The sequence below is a fragment of the Aulonocara stuartgranti genome (genome assembly GCF_965226115.1).
Source record: "Aulonocara stuartgranti genome assembly, chromosome: 9".
NCBI lineage: Eukaryota > Metazoa > Chordata > Actinopteri > Cichliformes > Cichlidae > Aulonocara > Aulonocara stuartgranti.
Genome location: NC_138960.1, coordinates 8,606,513 through 8,622,877, shown reverse-complemented (window position 1 = coordinate 8,622,877; position 16,365 = coordinate 8,606,513). Strand labels below are relative to the sequence as shown.

Below are 16,365 nucleotides of genomic sequence, written 5' to 3'. Positions count from 1 at the left end.
CCGTACTGAGGTCACAATTATTTTTCCCGCGTATTCTCTGATTTTTAGTGATGAAAACATTTCAAGTGCACTTTCATATGAACACGACACTGCAAATCTTTGCATCAAAATAAAATTGGTAGTGCTTATTCACTTAAATGTAGTCCATCTCTTAGAAGGGAAAAGAAAGTATTGTAGCAAAACCCAACAAAAAACTAAATCAACTTTGCACTACTTTCACTTTTACCTTGTGCTAATTAATCTTTATAAATGAATCTTTGCAGACTAATAATATAAAGTCTCTCACTCTATTCATTCTCCCTGCATGATGGATGTTAATAAAATTCATAGCAGAGTACCTGACAGCTCTGAGATCCATCTCTGCTTCCCCTGTTGTGTTTTGCATACAGTGCAGTTACTGCCAGTTTAGTAAAATATAATATTTGTTCAGTAAGCTGAACATTTTCCTGGAATATTTGCTAAACGGTTTTAAGTGGTCAAATGGAATGTGATTGGTTGGTGATTTCAGTGAGCACCTGTTGCATAGATTCATTGCAGAAGCTAAATCAGCTGTTACTGGTTCAGACTAATCCAGGAAACGTCAAGCTGTGTAGTGCAGGAAACAGCTGTGATTGGCACATATAGGTTCTGAATTGGGGAGCACTCGAGTTACTTTTGCTTTGAGGTGTAAAGGTAGATAAACAGCCAAGTGACAGTCTATACTCACGCACTTGAATTGGAAGCAGTAAAAAACACCCAGTAAATTCAGTCTGGAACATAGTGATATCTAGTGGTGAGATTTTCCACGCTGCACCTTTAAATACTGGAGCATGCGTTTTCATTTGATTATGCTCGTTTAATTGTGGAAGCCAAAAATCGAGTTAGAGATAAAAATCTGATTAATTGCGCTGTCCTATTTTCTGCCTATTTAGAAACTGAAGAGATGAGAGCAACACAGTAAGAGCCGCCTCTGCACCTAAGAGACTATATCCATCTCTAGGCAACTGATCAAACGCATGTGAAAGGCAAAGATTAATGCATGACATATGACAGATTCATCACTTTTATGTATGTAACATTGTTCTGATTAAATGCGCTGGCACATATACTATACACTCCAGGCTGTGCTAAATTGCATCACATGTATACAGTTAACAGTAAATCTTCAAGTTCAGTCATTTAAGCCCAATCAGTGGTCCAACCACACCGGACTCCTGGGATAGCCACGGTGTGTCTGTAGTTGCTAAAATATCAGTAATATCTTAAATGAACCTTTATTTGACACATGTACTGTATATTAAGCAAGTGAAACTGTTTCCACATATTCCTGCATGTTAGGAGGCTGGGGTCAGAGGATTGGGGTCAGCCATGGAACAACAACAACAACCTTTATTTGGAGCAGATATGCTGGAATGGACAGGATTAAGGGCTCAGCTTGACTGTGCCACAATTCCCCATCTTTTGCTCAGTAACCCAGAATCTTGACTGTTGAGGCGCAACTTCCCCACAGAGTTAAGAGTACACTGTAGCACATTTGTTTGGGTTTTACTTTTCAAATTGAACAAATATGAAGGTGATCTTATTGCTCAAAGAACAGAAAACTAACAGGAAACAACAGTAACCCCAAAAAGGTGGTGTTGGTTGTGGCATGCTCAAGGCCATACATCTTTACACTGGAGAATAGTTTGTTGCCGGTGATTTATTTTCTTTTTGTTGTTCAGAAGAGAGCATAATTTTTTACCTTTTATAGAGGAAAAAAAAACAACGATGGGAGAAAACAGATGTGTTATGCATATAACTTTTTTCCTGGTGCTTTTTTAAGTTTAGTTAAGCACGTAACCTTTTCCCTGTCTTTACATCATTTCACTGATTGTCAGTACCTTTGTGCTCTCTGTCCCAGGTGCATCCACGGGGCTGTGCTTGGAACAATGAACTGACTTTCTTTTTTTCTCTTGTTCGGAGATAGCTGAATCCAGCTCTGCCTGAGTTGAATCGGTGCAACAAGGCCTGTCAAGCAGCCTGACAAACTCATTCTTAGCTAGCGGCGCTTGTTCCTGTCTGATGAAAATGTTACACTGCTCTCTCATTCTCTGCCTCGGCCCTCTATTCCCGGAACACAGCTCTGAGTGGGTGGTTATTCTGTCATCATTTTGGAAGACGGGCGTGCACACACACACACACGCGCACGCACTCACGTACAAAGACTCAGAGACTGTCCATCCAAATTTTTTCAACCAGTATATTGCCATCGTCAGTCGCTGGGCTTAAAAGCCTCAGAGAGGATATAACTCAAAGCCACAAGATGTTTTATCAATTTATTTTGATAAAACATTGTGATTAGAGTAAAAGTTAAACCACGGCAGTGACGCACAAGACCACACATTCACAAATGTTCTTTTCAGAGTGTATTCAGAATGGGGGCAGGGATAGCTCAGTAGGTAGAGTGGTGGCCCCATGATTGGAAGGTTGGGGGTTCAAATCCACTGAACGGTTACCCTGAGGTACCCCTGAGCAAGGTACCGTCCCTCCACACTGCTCCCCGGGTCCAGTGGCTGCCCACTGCTTCACTGAGTGAATGGGTTACATGCAGAGAAGAATTTCCCCACGGGGATCAATAAAGTATACATTATTATTACTGTTGTATGTCTGTGCCGTATTTTGCAAACCAACTGATCTCAGCTCACACACTGAGGTAAAGCAACTCCACTACAGCAGCTGTCAAAGTTTATAGAAATTCCAAAATGATGTCGTTGCAAGCTCTATACAAGAATGGTTGTTTAAACAGCGTCGATGGCTTATATTTACCCCTGCCCTGGATAACAAATTGTTTTTCAACGGCACACTTTTTCTTTTCCTTTCCCCTATCCGCTTCATTCAGCAGTCTGAGGGAAAGCAAAAGGTCATTTCCTGGCAGCAACCGGTGATTTCTGTAATAGAACCTGCATTTGAAAACCAGGTGTTGAAACGTGGCGCGATTAAATGGATTCCAGTGGTCTGAATTTACCAAGGGTCCAGTCAGAGACAAAGCCCAGTTGGTGAATTGTACAGACAGGTGTACTGCCGTTTTAAAAGTTGGAAAAGAGAGAGAAAAAACAAAAGCTCAGAGAAAGAAAAGGAGGCAGATAGGAGGGCCGTCTGGAGAATAGGGGCCCCGTCAGATTGTGTTGAAAAGAGCTTTCACCTGAACGCACCGCTGCATCCTAATAACTCTTCAGCCGCTGGAAAAAAAACACCTTGTGCTCTACCTTTCCCCTCTTTCCTCTGTTTCACTCTTTTATCCGAGCAGCTGTGAAGGGCACCTGGCTGCTATCCATCTGGCTGTTTGTGTGCACGGTTGATGTGAGTCTATGCAAAGAGAGGTCTTGCGGTTGGTCTTCGGGGTTGATTGCTCTAGTCTTGTTAATGTAGATTTGGGTGCTGTGGCAATAACAGCCCATGCACAGTTGAATCTGAGCAATGGCAGTATCACAGTGTGCTCTCGAGTTTCTCGTGGAACAGTTTCATCATGCTTGATTCTTGCTAACGCTTAATCTGCTGTGTTTACAGTAATGTGAGGAGAAGGTGAACTGCTGTTAATGTAACCAGGTGACAAGAGTCTAACACTTGCGAGCGACTATGGACCGAAACCTCAGGCGTCAGCATGCGAGGTTAGCTACAGGATGCTGGCTACAGCTATAGAATAAGTGGCAGGGCCTGAGCAACTAAATGGACATTATTTTAGCCTGTCCTTAAATCTTTATCAGATTTTCCACAAGTTAAAAGCGAGAATCTTTCAGCTTCTTGATGCCTTTGTTTTCTCCACGCAATTAGCTTTCCATCCCCCCATTTGTTTCCCTGAAAGTGAAAAATAAAATACACTAATGCTATCCCTTTCATTATTATTTATTTCTTTTACAGATGCTCTTTGTTAGACATCAATGATGCCAGAAAGCTGTCAGAAAATCGACCAGAGTGGCTGGTTGAAGGTTGATGGACTATTTTCCGGGTGAATTGATTTTGCTGGCTGATAGAAACTTATCGCTACCCTCTCACACCTTTCCTGCAGTTGAAATGAACCATTTCTCATTAACCATGCATGAAGAGTATTGCAGTACTGGACCTGCAATAAAACTCTTGCTTCTGTAATTTTGAAAAAAGAAGAAAAAAAGGGCCCAGGAGGATCAGGTCCTTAACGTGTGACAAATTATCTTTCAAAGAGATGTTGTTCAAAGGAAGCCGCTGTTGTTTGAGCATCAAATTGCTACCTGGCGCTTTCAAAGTTCTCTGCTGTCCCCTACACGGAGCTCATGGCGGTGGAAAGGCATTGGCAGCACTCATCTAGACAGTACAGCCAATTGACGATGACGGCACTGAGATATGTGACATGCTTACCATCCATTCACTTTCTTCTGCTCCGCTCATCTTACCCCCTTTATCTTGTCTAGTCCCTGCTTTCCATTTTCCTGTCATTCATGAACCTGGTTCTTTTTTTTCTTTTGCTATTCCCTTTTATCCTTTTTAAAAAAAAAAAAAACCTATTTGGATAGCTGATAGTGACACTGCAGTGAGTCGCAACAACAGTTTACCAACTTTAGAAAATAAGTTGAGTCATCACAACCCAAAGAGATTTATTGCTTACTGTGCCAGTGACAGAGCCACGACAAATATTCAGGTTTTTTTTAACTCTTTCCTGCTGAATGCTGACAGAAGTCAAAGAAATCTCACCCTCTGTCTTCAATCTTTTCTTTTTTTAACATTAGCAAGAGAAAGATGACATCGTGTTAACCCCTGACGGTACACAAGAGTTCATGACCTTTGAGATCCCTCTGAATGACTCGGGTTCAGCAGGCTTGGGGGTCAGCGTCAAAGGAAACCGGTCCAAGGAGAACCACGAAGACTTGGGCATCTTCGTCAAATCCATTATTAATGGAGGTGCTGCTAGCAAGGCAAGTAACGACTCCCTCACTCGGGCATTTCCTTGATGGATTTCATTCATGGGTTTTCATGGGTTGCAACATACAGGTGTGTGCAAAGACAGTGTGACCTTCAAGTTGTAGCAGAAGGTGCGAGTGGCATAAAATTCTTTTCTCGGGGGAGAAATACTTGGCAATATTTTGTTATATGTTTGAAAAATGAGAAATTAATTAGTGTTTATTAGCACTAGTGCCATGCAGTGGTTTTACTTTTTCCCTGTCTCCCTCCCTGAGCCTGGTTTTTGCTGGAGGTTTCTTCCTGTTAAAAGGGAGTTTTTCCTTTCCACCGTCGCCAGGTGCTTGCTCATATAAAAGTCATATAATTCTTGGGGTTTTCCCTGTATTTGTATTGTACTGTATTTTGTTGTAAATAAAACTGAATTGGAATTTGCATTATTTACAAATCAAAATATGACAAAATGAATTCTGAAAAAATCTTCTTACACATGTATTTTTGGGGGGATATGTGAAAAGGGTACATGCTAACCATGGAAACGCCGCCTCAGGAGCAGCTTCTGTTTTACTTTATGAACCACATTGCACTTTCTTATGATGGTTCTTGTCTGCAGGATGGCCGTCTGCATGTTAACGACCAGCTTATTGCAGTCAATGGGGAGTCGCTGCTTGAGAAGACAAATCAGGAGGCCATGGAAACACTGCGCAAATCAATGTCTGTAGAGGGTAACAAGCGAGGGATGATCCAGCTCATCGTGGCCCGGCGGGTAGCCATGAGCAGTGAGGTAACCCAGCAGTCAGGGAAGAGTCACGCTGATGTGACTAATTGGCACCACAAGGAGTCCGATTTAATTGGTCTCCCTTTGTTATGTTTTTTTAAATCAGGTATCATTATTAGTGCTCTAATCATGACCTACCATAACATTAAGATGGACTGTATAACACGATGTAATTTTTTCTACAATCATATCCCTGTTTTGAGTCGGTAAGGTGGAATAAGACACTGGAATGAAGATGAGGGATAGCTACATATCAACTTGGCTGATAGATGATATTGATTTTCCTCTACCTTTCCAGTGCTGCTAATCTAAGCCCCGTAGATTTTGGGAAATTTGAGATAGCTAGAGAAGGACCTTTATGACGCGACCACACCACCATGCAAATCTTCAAACATTCCCATTTCCTGTGTGAGATATAGTGATAGCGTCTCCCATTTTCCCCATTCTCTGCGTGATTTTTTTCTTTGCTCACGGTGGGCCTTGATATGATATCTAAGAAGTACTTCACCGAGTTGTGATTGACAGCTCTGCAGAATAACACTGTAGGATTGGGAGATAAAGGAATATGGATATTTGTCACGAAGCAACAGTCAAGAATATTAAAGTGCTGGGATTTCACCTTCGTGAAACGTCCATTGTGATGCAAAACTTAACCTGGCCTACCTTTTTTTTTTTTTTTTTTCATCAACAAAACTGTCATTCACATAGTGTGGTGAAAGGGGGGAAATGCAATGCGTGGTGTGACTGTATCCCAGCGTAGTGGAATGATGTGTGAATGCATTCGCAGCCTCGTGCACGCTCACTCGCCCTGCAGCCAGAGGTTGTAGATCAGGTTTGATTAGTGTTGCTGTGACTCTAATTGGAGCCTCTGTCCTGTGGCTGTGTGTCAGTTTGGAGTCTCACGCTGAGGCTCCCCTCCCCTTCCCCTGTCCTTCACCCTCTCTGGTAACCCCTCATCCGCTAAGCATTCTCTAGCAGCCCCTCCTACCTCGTGCAGTTGTTTTCCTTTCGTTTCCATGTTCAGTTTTCGCCTCCCTTGCTCCCGCCTGTGGTTCTCCATAGTCTTAACAGGTGGAAATTTTTAGACATTTCAGGGAAAACTGCAGCTGAATTTATCTGAATGACGCCGCATTTGTTTTACTGCAGCGTTACAGTTCATGCCACTGTCCAATATACACAACCTGCTCTTTGCCTGGCTTTATTTCTCCTCACCACCACACCCCCCATTTGCCGCCCCTCCTTCTCCCCGCTCTTTCTCCACCCTGCCTTCTGACCGAGACAGAGAGAGGACACATGTCCCTCCTGGGAAACCTCAGCCCCAAGGTTCAGTGAGTTCTATCGCTTCGGTCCAGTCACTCTCCTGTCGTCTTTAATCTCTCACCAGCAGGCAGACAGGTAGATAGACTGACAGTAAGCAGACAGCTGGGCTACTGTCATTAGAAATGGCTATATATGTGTGTGTGTGTGTGTGTGTGTATGTGTGTGTTTACACTTTTTATTATTAAACTAGCACTCTGTAGGCAGAAAGATGAAAAATGCTATTTGTACATTAATCTATTTAGAGAGAAGTTACGTTTGTATATCACTCGGTATTTATTTCAAACATCAGTTGCTATGAGACAACACGGTGACAGCATTGCAAAGAAGCAAAGAGTGTCTGAAAACTAAACCAGAAGGAGATATAATGGTACATTTTAGATTCCATCTATCAAAGTCCCATTACTGGCAACCATACGCTGCAGTGTTTTCTGGGAGCTTCATGGTTTGAATAGATGCCTTAAAGCCACTGGAGGGTTATTTTAATGTACTCTGAGTGGAGAAAAGATAAGCTTGTAAAGTGTACGAATTTCAACCTCAAGTGAGAGAAGCGCAAGTTAAATGTTGACTCAGGCTCCCAGCTGCAGCCTGTTCCCCCCCCCCCTATGTTCAGCCGTATCGGCCCAGCAGATATGCGGGGAGCCCGCGCCAGTTTGCCACTGTCACCCAGCCCGAATGGGAGTGAGCACTGGAGGCCACCGTTGAAATGAATCAGATCCATCACTGTCTGCAGGGGAGAGGAGCTGAACAGCGCAGCCTAATGCATCAGAGTGGTGGTTGAGGCAGCGGGGGGCTTCAGTGGGTGCACTATATCCAGGCCACCCCAGTCTGTGAAAATTGCATTGATTTCATCACCACCTTGCTTTGTCCACTGGCCTGAAGTGAGGGAAGTTTTTGGTAAAACACAGCAGTGGCTTAAGCTTGTTTGGATTGCTGCTTGGGGGGCCAAAAAAACTACACCAGACACATTTTCCTTCATGTAATGTAGCCAAAAATCTTTTAACTGATGAGGACCCAAACATGAAGCACCTTAATGGAAATATGAAACACAGTGTGGCAGTTGCAGATCTAAAACATGCACACAATTAAATTGCCCAAGGTCTTCCTGAAATCCTTTTTTTCTTGTGGCAGGGCTCGGAGCTTGTTCCATGTAGAAAAAGATTCTTTCAAAGACAAAGACGAGTGTTTCAGCAGGCGGGTTCATGCTGCTGATGGCCCATGATTAATCCCATGTCTGAGGAGAACCTGGTCTATTCTTACCGCCATTAAAGCAGCAGCGATGAGTAGCCTGTGCCTTGGGTTAAATTAGATCCCCCCCCAACCTTGGAATAGAGGAAAAAAAACCTTCAGCGTGATTAAGGTCATATTTATGTCTAACAAAGCAGGGGGCTGCTCTGTGTGGGTGCTATTTTTAATGTAGCACAAACCCGGAAGGTCTCCATTTGCCTGATTCAAAATATGACAAGTGTCGACACTTTACTGCAACCATCCAAGTTTTAAAGCACCAATCTCAATTTGCCCGGGAACACTCAGTCAGCCAGGTCACAGAACAGCAGTGACTCAACAAAGCAGGGAGTCGGACGTAAAAAGGTCGACGTTAGAAGAGTTGATGAAAGTTTTCAGAATGGCGTGTCTTGGAAGTGAATCCTAATGCCAGCAGATAATGAATTTAACAAGCGACCAGACAGAAGAGACAGGTTGGAAGAAAGTGTGTTATTTATAATATAGTCACTGCAGTACACACACAAACACATGCGCCTCCAAACACACAGACACGCAGACACTATGCACCGCCACTCTGAACCAGAACAATTAATCCTTCTGTTCTGGCTTCACAGATAGCCTCTGTTTGAAAAACCACCATTCTGCCCCAGATAGTCAAGCAGTAAGATTGGTCACAGCCAATATGTTTGAAACATTGTAATTGCATCTCTGCTTCAGACTGTTTAATTTCTCTTTCTATATCTGAGTTCTGTTAATATATCGTCACATGTGTTTAAGCAATTAAATTTTCGAAAAGTCATTTCAGTTCCATTATTTTTATTCAGCCACTCTTGCCGAGTGTTCTCTGTCTTTAAGCGCGCAGACTGATGCCCGAGTGGCAAACCTCAGTCTCGTGCGCTAATTTCTTTTCCCGCGATCACTGTTTGCTCTCTTTCTTTGACTGAGCGATTTCAACTTTCTGTCAGTCTGATTCAAACCCTGTCCCGTTGTCTCATTACGACCCGCCATCGCCACGTTTGTCTGACGCACAATCAAGCGTGCGCTTTTTAAATTAGTTGTTCACCATAGAAAAGTTAATGATATCACAATTATAGACTAGATAGGAGAAACCTGCAATTACAGTTTTCTATTTGCATGGAGGTTATTTCCCTGACGAAAATGAGGAAAGCTGAGCGTTGTTCAGCACGAATGTAGAAATTTGGAGTAGACTTAGTTGAGAAGTGTGCCTCATACATAGAACAAATGGAAATAGAAATAAATGGAGTATGAAAAGTCCCATATGTAGCTATCACACAGCTAACATACAGACCTACCATAGTTGGTTTGTGTGTGATATTGAATGTCATGTTAAGTTCCTCAGTTTATCAGTGGGGCGATCGTGGCTCAAGAGTTGGGCGTTCGCCTTGTAATCGGAAGGTTGCCGGTTCGAGCCCCGGCTCGGACAGTCTCGGTCGTTGTGTCCTTGGGCAAGACACTTCACCCGTTGCCTACTGGTGGTGGTCAGAGGGCCCGGTGGCGCCAGTGTCCGGCAGCCTCGCCTCTGTCAGTGTGCCCCAGGGTGGCTGTGGCTACAATGTAGCTGCCATCACCAGTGTGTGACTGGGTGGATGACTGGATATGTAAAGTGCTTTGGGGTCCTTAGGGACTAGTAAAGCGCTACATAAATACAGGCCATTTACCATCAGCTGCCCTCCTCTTGAAAGAAACTGATTAATATGGGAGCAGGCAAAAAAGACCTCTGTTTGTTATTAAACGCAGTCAGAATTCCTTTACATAAAAAGGTTTATTAGAAAAGTCCAATCTTAACTAATGTGTGGAGACTTCATGTAATGCCAGTGAATCAATCAGGCCCCATCTTATCTTAAAGACCTCATAGTACCATATCACCGCAGTAGAGCTCTTATCCCTCAGACTGCTGGTTTACTTGGGGTTGCTATGATATTAAAAGTAGAATGGGAGGCAGAGCCTTCAGCTTTCAGGCTCCTCTTCTGTGGAACCAGCTCCCATATTGGATTCAGGAGACAGACATCCTCTCTGCTTGTAAGATTAGACTTAAAACTTTTATTTTTAATAAAGCTTAGAGTTAGGGCTGGATCAGGAATCCTCCCTTAGTTACGCTGCAAAAGATCTAAGGTGCTGGGGACTTCCCATGATGCAATGAATGCTTCTTCTTCACTTAAGTCTTGACAGTACACTCTGTGTTTATAGGCCACTCTGCATTTAATCATTAGTTATTGTTAACCTCTGGCTCTCTTCCATAGTGTGTCTTCTGTCCTTTCTCCCTGACTGAGCCTGGTTCTGCCAGAGGCTTCTTCCTGTTAAAAGGGGTTTTTTCCTTCCCACTGTCCCCAAGGTGGTTGCTCATAGGTTCTTGTCTGATGGTTGGGGTTTTCTATGTATATGTTGTTTTTTTACTTTACAAAATAAAGTGCCTTGAGGTGACTGTTGTTGTAGTTTAGTGCTATATAATGTCCAACATGCACAAACTCAAATATTGTGTTTAAGAAAGTTAACTTAGAGGTAAATGTCTGTTTCTGTGTGTTCCAACAGCCTTTGCACATCATGATATTTCTAAGATATTTATCACACAGGTGTCTAAAAGCTGACAGGCTGATGATAAGCATGCATGCGGTTTGGTTTAGTTTCACTGATTTGTAATTCATCACATGACATATTATGCCTCTCTGTGCATTTGTGATGTTATTTATGACTGAGATCTCCTGCAGACATGGGCTTTTTTTTTTTTTTTGACAGACTGGCAGTCGCGTTGTTTTGTTTTTTTCCACCAATCCTTCGTGACAGGTTTATGACAATTTGCTGGTAAAGCGCTGCATTAAACAAAAACATTCTTCTACAAGATACTTCACCACAAAATCATTTGTGCCTTTGTTTTCTATGTTTGTCGGGTAAGACTTTGCTCATTCTTTGCATCTGCAGGCTGAGTTGAAAATCAGAATGTGCTATTTTTACATTGTGGAGCTCGATCACAGAATTCAGGAGACATAATAAAAATATTTCTAGCTGTCTTTAGTGCCTTTCTGTCAACACTGCATAGATATAAATATAAAGGTTTATGTAAAGCATTCCCTATATTTTGACCTCTTCATACACTTTACAGTCTTGCACCTCTGGTTGCGTATATACCGTGTGGGACAATTGCTGCAGTGTCTGGCCGAGTGCATTTAGGTTCCTGAGAAATGCTTTTCTGGTTTCCCGTGTTCCCCGTTTCTTGAGCCATTAACATTTCACCTCGTATACAGCAACATTCTGTTTTTTGCTGTTCCTCGACAAATGAACCATGAGTAATCCCAACATTTACTACACTGACATCCTGACATGCATGACAGCTAATCAACATCAGCGCTTAAATGGAAGAAATGTGGCAGGCTTTATAGCAGAATGATGCGTAATGATGAAAGGGCAATGGGAGTAGTGTGGGGAGGGGTGGGAGGGTGGGTGGGGGTTTTCCACCAGACGTGATTAATACAAAACTGGCAACCACCATATTAAACGTGCTATATTAAACAGAGCAGGCATGTGTTTTTTTTTCCAGATATTCTATTATGTTTAGAAATGTAATAAAATGGAAATGGCATGGGTGAAATGGGAACGTTGTTGTAGAAACGGAGCTGAGGCGTGACTAAAACACTAAAATTTGGCTTCGTCAGTCCAAACAACATTCTCCCGGGTGCACTGTGACTTGTCAACATTCATTTAGACAAACTTCTCTTGGGTTTTTTCTTTATGTTTCTTTTTTACATCATGAGTGCTCATCATGAGTTGTCCTCTGTTGGCATACTTGCATATTATGCAACCATTGCATACTAATCTTGGATGTCAGATTGTGTTTGTGCTCTATTGATCAGCACTTCTGTTCAAATAGGGCCCAGGTTTAGCCTTGCAGCTACACCTACAGAGGTCGCTTAGATTCTTTGACCTCTAACATGCTAATAATGTTGGTAGTTTAAGGGCACGTTATTAGGCTGCTTGTATTCTTGTAAGAGATCTTTTATTATTTGCACGAATTTGGATCTTTTCACAACTTCTTTTATTCAGTTGTATCCAAAGAAGGGAAGCACGCATGGCAAATACACAAAAGAGGCAGTATATTCAGCCATTGTCTGTTTTACGCACATTGGTTTGAATCCAATTAATGCAATTTTCTCATGAAAGGGTTCTGCTGAGCAACAGCAAGAATGACCTCACCTCTTCATAAATTGGTTTGTTTGCTATGACTCTTGTCTTTATTTGGAGAATGTGGCCAGAGACAGTAATGGGCTAGCTAAAAACACTGTTTTATTATTGATAAGAGATAGAAGACGGCACAGAAGTGAGATGAATGTGGCGCAGACTTTACTTCATGCTTTCACCTTAACATTGTTGCGTCATAAGGACTCATAGCCATAGTAACTCAATTAAATCTGTGAAGAGACTACATATAACAGCTGATTCTGTAAGTGAAAGAGCACCAAAACAATGTCCTCAGCATGCCAATAGGCCTGTTTGTAATCCATTCCAATAGTATTGCTGTTAGTCACTAAGAGACGGTTTATGCAAAGAGACAAGGGGGAAGGAAGTGGCTGGTCCTAACAAAAGACGCTCAGTCGGATGAGAGAAGGGCTGATCGATAGAGCCTTGAGAGAGCTATCAATCAGAGCCCCAGCCTAGTAAATTATGGTTTTATTAGTATTGAGCTGACCACTGCTGGGAGAGACCTTAAGACAATGAGATTCTGGCCCCGCAAAAGAGGCAGGAAAGGGAGGGAAATTTGTGTTGACCAACCCTCTGGCCACTCGTATGGACTGATTGAATTCAAGTTAGATAGTGACATGTAGGAACTAGAGCTCACCTGTTGTCATAGCAAATGGGAGTGATTCATGGGAAGGGATAAAGTGAGGGCACAGAGCAGTGCACTCTGGGAGATGGAGTTTGCAATGACACAGTGACTAAATTGAGAAAAGCGGATCACAGAGCAGCAGAAATGCAATTCCAGCGCTGCCGGGCCCTCATTCCCGGCCTGCTCTCTACGGACTAACTCATTTAGGAGCGGCAGGGGAAACTCAATAGGACCAATTGAGAGAATAATATATTGAATCTAGCGGTTGAGTGGGCTGCTTGGGCATGGCTGAGGACTGTGGAGGTGAAGTGTGTGCTTAGTTTCTGAAAACTCAAGTATTGTTGAGCAACATATGTAACTGTATGCAAATACAAATACACAGATGTACGCCTTTCACTTCACAGCATAGTGCTCGGGTATGAGTTATGTATGAGATTCTTGAACTGTTATTGAACTTGACAAATGTGAATAGAACCTCATCCTATACAGACCGGTTGTGACCCGCAATTATAAATCCTGTTGAATAAAAGAAAAGTCAATGGAAGCCTATTTGCTTGGTATGAGTAATCATGTGGTTTTCAGCGTAGAGCTACAAAAAAGTTATTAATGTGTGTGAGGAGAATGTTAAGTGTAAATACAGTATGTAAAAGCTTTGATCATTTTAAAAAACAACGAATGTTTTGTCATTTCTGTTGGAGTGCTAGTGAGCTAGATATCTTTAGTTTCATCTAACCCTACCTTTTTCTTGTGACAGATGAGTTGACAGCACCTGCCTAATATTCCCCTTTTGCTGTCGAAACAGCCCTGGCCCATCGAGGCATGGACTGGTTTCTTCACCAAGATGTTAGCAGCAGATGATTTAAGTTGTGGGGTGGGCCCTCCGTAGACTAGTTTGTCATGGAGAATTGGCGAATTTATAGGCCAGGTCAACACCTTAAACTCGTTGTCAAATGCTTTTTGTTTTGTGACAACGTACAATATCCTGCTGAAAGAGGCCACAGCCGTTAGGGAATATTGTTTGCATGAAAAGGTGTACACAGTCTGCATAGGTAAGTGGTACGTGTCAAAGTAACATCCAAATAAATAGTAGGACCTAAGGTTTCCCAGAAGAATATTGCCCAAAACATCACAGAACATCACATTGCCTCCACTGGCTTTCCAAGTAAGCATCACACACACCTGAGTTTGCACGTGATATAAAAGAAAGCACGATTGCTCTATTGTTCCATGATCCAGATCTTGTGACCTTTGTTGGCACTTTCAGCGGTCGACAGGGCCCAGCATGGGCACCCATACGGAACAAATTGCAATGCATTGTGTATTCTGACACCTTTCAATCAGAAAAATTGTGTTCAGGCTAATTGTTAAATTTAAGTCTCTGAACACTTGTTGCCTGTACTTTAAGTAGTATAAACACAATGCTAAAAACCTCCATGTACCAACCTGCAATTTATATTTTCATCACCAGAAACACTGACAGCTTATTATGACACAATTTTATTTATTTTATTGCTAATTTGCTGGTTCACTGAAGGACCATTCTGACACGTCCTAACACGGTAAACATTAATGTAAACAATCCAGTTAATTAACGCTGTTTTATTTATTGTTTCCTAACCATTCCAGTGAGCCATCACAGCACCAGGGCCTTGGCCTCTGCAGATCTAATTAATGTTAATAATTACACCTGTGTTTACCCTCCAATGACTGCATGACAAAACAGCTAATGTGAAAAGGGCCTATTTGTTTTTCAAGTACAAAACTACTTTGTTTTACTATGAAACTTTTGCTGTAACTGCTTTCATACAGCATTAAAAGTGGACAGCACTCGCAGGCACTGCACAACTTCCATACATGCTTGAAATATATGTAACAGAAAACCACGACATGTATTCTCCTGTATTCTTGCTGCATCCAGTGTGAGAGGAAAGAGCTTTAAAGTCTCACAGTATTTGAGTGCAGCCTGTAGATAGATGGTTCGCTAGGCAACAAGACAAGACCTTTATTATGTTGCAGTTGGAGACAGAGCAGTGGCTTAACAGTTAAACCTGAGCACATACCTCACTGCTGTGCTGGTTTTCTATCTGTGTCATACTTTGGTGAAATTGAAGTTTTGCTAAGAAGTCCTAAAAGACTTGCGAGTCCACTTTGGGAGGCACAGGCATTAGGTTAAGGCTCTAGGTGGATGTGAGAAGCTAATGAAAGTGGGGTATATCTAGCCAGCAGAGAGGTGAGTTGTGCCGGGGGCAGGATGCAGCAGCTTAAGAATTGTAATTACAGCATTATGGTGGAGGTTGACTGGATTAGGGCCCCGGCAACAGGCTGAGACCAGGATAGAAGGCCAGGAAATGGCCATGGACTAGACATTATTAGCCTTGGTTGACAGCTTAAGACCATGCCTGTCAACACACTGCTTCTTCTCCCTTACTGAGTACTCAAGGTCAGGGAGATGCTGATGTGCAGGCAAAAAAAACAACATTTGTGCACAAGTCTGCACTTCCCACAGATGTATTTAGAACACACAGACACACACACACACGCAGATATGCAAGTGCACTGCACATTAAAGCATTGCCTTGAACACACAAACGCACATGCATGTTTAGCGAGTCCAGCGGGAGGGGAGCAGCTCCCGATCTCAGTGTAAGTCGCAGAGCTCTGCCCTCTCCCTCTGTCAACACGATAATCCACTCTGAAAATGACTAGATTAAAACACATTAAAAACGTGATAATATGATGAGACCCGGTGGTAAGAAAGGGCTAAACATCACTGAAAGACTTAAAGGAGCAAGCACACCTTTAGAAAAAACAAACCCCCCCAAAAATTAAAATAAAGAAATCGGCGTCTTCGCCAAGTTGCCCAATTGATGTTAGAATAAATGGGCTTGCTGTTATATCACAAAGCAGTTTTCTTTCTCCATTTCATTATCAGAATGTTTCCAGAATTGCCCATCACAACAGGATATCTTGACAACTGAATATTAGTTGGTGGCAAACTGTGCATGAACGTGTCACAGGTTTTCGTAGAAACCTGCACCGCTAAATATTCACAAGTGTGTTAGCAGAGGCAGCCGGGGCTAAAGCATTAGCATGCACAGAAGCGGATTTAATTAATACTGAATACACAAAGATTAAATTGCTGCAATTTTGACTTTGTGTTATGTTTATTCCAATGTCTGTTTGCCATAGAAGCCAGTAAATACATTTCACATAAACCTGTCCGACTCTTAGAGATAGAGGGGACTTGGTATTCCTTCTGAGATCTATTCCACTCAGTGCCTTCTGTACATAGTTTTCATATCACTTTGGTCCTTAGCTGCTC

The 16,365-nt window shown here is 42.4% G+C and overlaps 1 pseudogene across 1 annotated transcript in view; it reads left to right on the top strand.

Annotated features, from left to right (window-relative positions):
* The window catches only part of LOC309713985 (partitioning defective 3 homolog), a 360,712-nt pseudogene that overhangs the window by 183,304 nt on the left and 161,043 nt on the right, over window positions 1-16,365 (top strand). The window contains exons 13-14 of the transcript XR_014280682.1: window positions 4,719-4,904; window positions 5,501-5,671. The product of XR_014280682.1 is annotated as a partitioning defective 3 homolog (transcript). The remainder of the gene's footprint in view (window positions 1-4,718; window positions 4,905-5,500; window positions 5,672-16,365) is intronic.